The 6,869-nt window shown below is 46.3% G+C and overlaps 1 pseudogene; it reads left to right on the forward strand.

The window, feature by feature from the left end:
• The first annotated feature begins 753 nt into the window (after positions 1-753).
• LOC104660115 lies at positions 754-3,404 on the forward strand (annotated as a pseudogene).
• The last annotated feature ends 3,465 nt before the right edge of the window (positions 3,405-6,869 follow it).

Consider the following 6,869-nt stretch of genomic DNA (forward strand, 5'->3'; position numbering starts at 1 on the left):
AGAGTCTATCATTTCTGCAGACAGTTGATTGCATCTAGTATACCAAGAGTTTCTGCATGTCAGGGGGCCCTTCCTGAAGGGCCGAATTGGCCCCGCTGGTGCCTCCATGTACAGACAATTTTGACAACAACCACACAAAACAGAAGAAATGATCGATGTGTCTATGAAACCAAAGCAAACTGAAGGCCTGCTTTGCCGGCCTTTGTTGAACTTCAACCTCGTTTAAGTGTAACAGCAAATAAATGTTGTGTAGAGGTCTCAAGATTCGAAAACTTCCCTCCCTCAATATACACACTGGTGCTCATGTATATACATTTGAACATACGAAAGAGTAAGCGAACCAGTGAAAACAGAGTTTTGTACTTAAAAACACTAAAAATACGTTTAGTCTTTCTTGTCTATATTTTCACAATCAAGTTTGTATGTTACAAAGTTCTAAAAATCTCAGTTTGGTCTGAATATTTATATTTAAAAACCAAACCTAATCTGATGGAAAAGCAGATGACGTCTCATTTATGCTTTAAGTAACACACCGAAAATGCATATCACGCCAGTGTGTGTGGGTAGGTTTTGCCTGTTCAAACTCTCACAATAGGCGGAGATGATTGATAACAAGACCAACTCGAGGTTGCTTCTCTGAAGCCCCACCCTCTCCCCCAACCCCTGCAAGGACAAGTCAGCTTTCTTTCAGTAGCATGAAGATTCAAAGTAAAAAAAAAAAAAAAAAAAAATTGCATTGATTGGTTAGTCAGAATGCTTTCCTGGCTGGAAAACCACCACCGGAGGGGCCAGGAAATGACCATTTTCAGCCTTCTGTGGTACATGAAGTATAAACCATACACAGTATCATGTGAAACCAGGGAAACTCATATATTTCAGGAAAATCCCCTTACCCCTCAGGGTTGTTGATTTTTGTTCTATGTGAATCAAATTCCTGTATTTTCCTACAGAGCAGCTATGGTTCCCGCTGGAAGGAAACGGAAGACTTCAGTTCCCTGGAGGGAGCTTCTCCCGCAGCATACAGGTTCTTGCTGGATCCCTGTTGCATTTCCTCTGTGAGACACACAGGTTTATCTAAGCTGTGAAAGCAACACAGAGATAAGACCCATGGTGTTTTCCTTGTTACAAAAAAACTGTCTACTTCCTGTCTGGAGAAACCAGGGACACTTGATTTTGAAGGGACTTCAGCAATGTAAGCATAAAATCAGCCCTTCTCTTTAAATCCCACCCTTCCCTTGGGTGAGGGCTGTTTCTAAGTTATTTAAAGATGTAGAAAGTAGCTAGAAGGTCACTGGGTTTGTGGTGGCATTGGCTTTTACTCTTGTGCAATAAAACCACATTCTGCTTGTTCCTTTAGGTGAGGGCAGAAATGACTGGACGGAATGCCCACCTGCCCATACAGTTTGAAGAGAACAGTCCAAGTGCTCAAATACTTCAAAACCTTTTAAGAAATCAGAAATAGTAGGAAACATTGCATCTGAAGTCACAGAATATGTTAATGTTAACCCGTGTGGCTGGAATAAATGTGCGAGCTGCTGTGTTAATCTCTGATGTACCTGGAGATATTTCCCTTATGTAAATAATTTAAAGTGTCCACAAGGTAACTTCATTTTCTACAGAGTCTAATTTGATTTTAACATTATTTTTCAAGATCATGTGAGTTTATCATTTTGTTTCTGGTTTCATTCAATGGTAGCAATCTGAGATAGTCACCTGCCTATCCAGGTCCAGTTGTATAACTTTTAACAAGTTATTTGACCTTCTCCTGTCTCGGTTTTCTCATTTATAAAGTGGGAATAATAGTAGTATCTATGACTGGGCACGGTGGCTCACGCCTGTAATCCCAGCACTTTGGGAGGCTGAGGCAGGCAGATCCCTTGAGGTCGGGAGTTCGAGAACAACATGGTAAAATCCTGTCTCTACCAAAAATATAAAAAATTAGCCAGATGTGGTGGCACGTGCCTGTAATCACAGCTACTTGGGAAGCTGAGGCAGGAGAATTGCTTGAACTTGGGAGGTGGAGGTTGCGGTGAGCCAAGATCATGCCACTGCACTTCAGCCTCAGTGACAGAGCGAGACTCCATCTCAAAATAATAATAATAATAATAATAATAATAATAATAGTATCTAACTCTGAGGATGCTTCTCGATTAATTTAGCAAACATTGTTGCATGGTCCAAAAGTGTTATGCATTAAAGATACATGGAGAGCAATGCCTATCCCTGACTTTCTGGCTCTTAGGGATCAGGGAGAAAAATGGAGATGTAAGGAGGCATAATACTAATAATAATAATAATAACAATGATAAAGATAATTTTACATGGTGTTAAGCTAAGAAGAAAAAGAACAGGTTATGAGGGTGATTTGATTGATTTGAGGGAAGGCCTCCCAGAGGTGGAGACATTTAAATGGAAGAATTTTTTTAAAAATTAGCCAGGTAAGGGCTAGGTATTGCAGGCAGAGGAAGGGGTGCGTGCAAAGGCCCAGAAGCCCAAACAGGTGGAGGCATGTGCTGTGGGCTGACAGAGTCCACTGGCAGTAGGCAGGTCCAGGTGGCACTGGCTTGTAGGCCCAGAGAAGCAGTTGGAGTTTTCCTGAGTTCAGTGGGAAGCCACTGGAAGCCTTTAACACAAGGGCAGGACCTGACCTCATTCACAATTTTTTCTTTTTTTTTTTTTTTGAGACAGAGTCTCACTCTGTATGCTGGCTGGGGTGCAGTGGTGTAATCTTGGCTCACTGCAACCTCCACTTCCTGGGTTCAAGTGATTCTCCTGCCTCAGTCTCCAAAGTAGCTGGGATTACAGGTGCCACCACTACCGGTTAGTTTTTTTTTTTTTTTTTTTCTTTTTCAATAGAGAAGGGGTTTCACCATGTTAGCCAGGATGGTTTCGATCTCCCGACCTCGGCCTCCCAAAGTGCTGGGATTATAGGCATCAGCCACCTTGCCGGGCCTCATTCACATTTTTAAAAGAGCTCCTGACAGCTGGTCTTCACTGGACACTGTGAACCACACAGTCCAAACCTTCTTCACTCCTGCAAACGCTGGCCACCCCGCAAATGTGAGATGCTGAAAGAGGGTTAAGAGGTAGCTGTGCTGGGGGTGCCCTACAACCCTCCTCCCTCAACATCCACCATGATCCACATCTGCAGCAAGACCTCTGTGCCCGACCATGTCATCCGGTCCCTGTTTAACACCCTCTTCATGAACTCCTGCTGCCTGGGCTTCATAGCATTCGCCTACTCCATGAAGTCTAGGGATAGGAAGATGGTTGGTGACCTGATCATGGCCCAGGCCTATGCCTCCACTGCCAAGTGCCTGAACATCTGGGCCCTGGTTCTGGACATCCTCATGATCATTCTGTTTATCATCATCCCAGTGTTGATCTTCCAAGTCTGTCGATAGAACAGGAAGCAGCATCCAGGCCAGGAGCTCTGACCATGACCTGTCTCCCACGCACTCCACCTTCCATTCCTCGCCCTGTATCAGCCCTTTATCCTCACACACGTTTCTACAATGGCATTCAATAAAGTTCACGTGTTCCTGGAAAAAAATAAAAGAGCTTCCTAGCTAGAGGGTGGAGAGGGGACTAGGGAAGGAGTTGAAGCCAGAGCTTTCATTGTAAGGATTAAATGAGATAATGAATGTACAGCATTTGGTGTCATAACTGACCCATCATCATTTCCCAGTTCATGTTAGTCATTTCTATTAATAGTTAGGATCTATATTATTAATAATAGTACTTCCTAGGTATCATAATCTGATGGTATAAACTCAATGTGTACACCAGAAATTAAATGCACCCTCTGATTTCATTCACTACAATGTCAGAAAAAAAGTTGTTAGAAAAAATTCCCAGTCTGTGGCCTAGGGGTTAGGGAACCCCCGGTTTGGAGAAGACTCAAGCCTACTGTGTCTGAGTCAGGAGATGGGAAATGAGTTTACTGGCCTAGATGAAACTCAAGTTAATTTTTATTCCCAAGTTCTTCACCTTATTATGGCCCACATAGTTAGCTGCACGTGCTAAGTGCAAACTTTTTGCCGAGCCAGTTTGCGAAACACTTTTCACTAATTAGTATACCAATCTATAAAAGAAGGCACTTCTTAAAAATACTTTGTTTTCCAGAAATCACAATACAGTACAGTACTCACTTTTGTGAGATTTACTTCTGACCCAACCAAGGATACATGCAGAGAGAATGTGTGTTTGGAGAGCTGGCATTCATGCAAATTTCAGGTTTTGAGAAAGGGATTTACTGGCTATCCAAAACCAAAGGCATTTACTTCTCAACCTCTAGGCAGTAAGGCAGGATTGTATTCCTGTCTGACCAGTGGGAAATCGGAGGCACAGTAGGCCTGAGTCTTCTCTAGACCAGGGATTCCCAACCCCTGGGCCATGGACCAGGATTGGCATTTGTAGCCACTCCCCATTGCTCCCATTACCACCTGAGCCCCACCTCCTGTCAGATCAGTGTTGGCACTAGATTCTCATAGAAGTGCAAACCCTGTTGTGAGCTGTGCATGTGAGGTATCTGGGTTGCATGCTCCTTCTGAGAATCTAATGCCTGAAAATCTGTCACTGTCTCCCATCACCCCCAGATGGGACCATTTAGTTGCAGGAAAATAAACTCAGGGCTCTTGCTGAGTCTACATTATGGTGAGTTGTATAATTATTTCCTTATATATTACAGTGTAATAATAATAGATATAAAATGCACAATAAATGTAATGCACTTGAATCATCCCAAAACCATCCCCCAAAATCTGTGGAAAATTTGTTTTTCACAAAATGGTCCCTGGTGCTGAAAAGGTTGGGGATCACTGCTCTAGACCAAGAAAAAGCACCGAGTAAATGTGGGAGCAAAATGCTGAAGATCTTTGCTGACTCTTCTCAAGGCCTCATTTTTCCCATCTATCAAATGGCTGTAATAATCGTGCCCTCCGTTTAAGGTTACTGTGAGGATTGAGGGAGAGAATTCATAAATGTGTTTCTATTCGGTCTGACACAAAAAGAGCTGGACAGCTGTTAATTGTTGAGGCTATCATTGTTACTCAAAGACCAAAGTACCTGCTCTACTCCATTTGACCCATTTCATTCTAGATTCAAAAAGGATGGTTCTGATAGTCTGAGTAGAACTGCTTTGGAGACCAGAAAATGTTAGTGTGATGGCCTTCAGCATCCTATCTATGACCCCAATTTGATCCCTGAGCCAGGATGAAACCTGGAGAAAAGCCCTTGGGCCACTGGCTCCAGCTGTGGGGTCTTCCGAGCGTCCCCTTTAGCGTGGCAGACTCACAGCTCTGCGAGAGGTGGCTTTCCCAAAGCTGCTTGAAATTACACTTGTAACCTGGGAGTTTGATAAGCCAAGGGGTCTGGGGTTTCAATTCCCTCTGTCCTCTGCTTTTCTAACTCGCAGTAATTATCTTTGTAATGCTCTAATGCTGAATAATGATGCTGCTAATGCAGGCTACACTTCGTGCACAGGTACCAGCTGTTACCTCGCCGGGCAGCTGACCGCGCGGTGCACACTTAGGCACATTCACTGAGCCCAGCCCCAGCCCACACCAACTAAACAAAGAAAGCCCCAGCCTTCCTACCGATCCACCCCGCCCCTCTCCCTGGGCCTTAAGGAGGCTCTTCTCCCTCCCTTCCCGGCCCACGCTCTCCTCCTCCACCCCTCCCTCACTTCTTCCCCTAACAGCCCTCCCTCCCTTCGGTGGTTTCTTCCTGCAACAGAAATCCAGGAAACCGCCCCCCACATTTCCTTTACCCACGATTTTCTCCAGAGTCTGACTCACACACAATTCAGCTTGATCTGGAGTTCCCTTTTCTCTGCCCCATGAGAAACCCCAGCTCTCCCATTCATTTCTGGGAGTACAGGCTTGCCAGATAAGGTTGCTTATTTTTGAGTCTGATAATTGACCTTTCATCATGGGGGTGGGGGAGAGGCATATTGAAGACAAATTACCAAAGAACAAATGTGAGGCTGTTGGCTTTACGCACACACACACACACACACACACACACACACGACCCTTTACATATTTGTCCATAGAGCAGCCTTCAGCAGACAACATCTGCAGGATGAGCCGTTTTTCCGTAACTTTAATCTCGTAATTCATTGTTTCTCTGGTGCTGGTTACAGTAGCTAAGAGGGTGGAACGGCAGGCCAATTTGTCACACAAACAAATTTAAATGTGGACCGCGGGGTTTGCCCACCTTATGATGAGTGGTTGACTTGTGGCCAAAAACACAAAACAAAAACAAAAACAAGAGGTGGGGTTGATGAGGTCTGGGGAACAAGAGTTGCAGTTTCGAAACAGAGTGAAGGCTCCTTTAATCTTGACAGCCAGAATGCTACAGGGGTCACAGCACATCTGCTCCGGAGGAAAGACAAAGGGCAAGGTGGGGCCACGGTAGCCTGCGCGGGGCTCTTCGCGGGCCGGGGGTGGCGTGCGCCGAGCTGGGCGCGAGTGGAGGGGCCCGCGGCTTTGTGCGCCCCCGCCAGTGCCCGCCTGCAGCCCCGCCGCATCGTTTAACCTTGACTTCTCCCTCCTCGCTTCTGGCACGGGAAGCAAGTCGGTCCAGATGGGCGTCCTGAGTGTGACGACGTCCCCTCCCGCCCTCGCGCTCTCGCGCAGATGTCGCACGCTGCCCGGGGTCCCGCCACACCGCCCACCAAGGCCGGGGGACCTGCGCGCCGGGGGGTGACGGGCACGTCCCGCACCCTCTCCACCCGCCCGCCCCCGGCGCCTTTCGCATTCCCTTCTTCGGCCTTGGCGCCTCGGACCGGAGCGCCCAGGTCAGCTCAGGGTGTTCCCGCGGGGGTCTTCGGGAACAATGGTGAGCCTGTGCTCTGCTGGCTGAGG

This window comes from Rhinopithecus roxellana, chromosome 9, assembly GCF_007565055.1.
Source record: "Rhinopithecus roxellana isolate Shanxi Qingling chromosome 9, ASM756505v1, whole genome shotgun sequence".
Lineage (NCBI taxonomy): Eukaryota > Metazoa > Chordata > Mammalia > Primates > Cercopithecidae > Rhinopithecus > Rhinopithecus roxellana.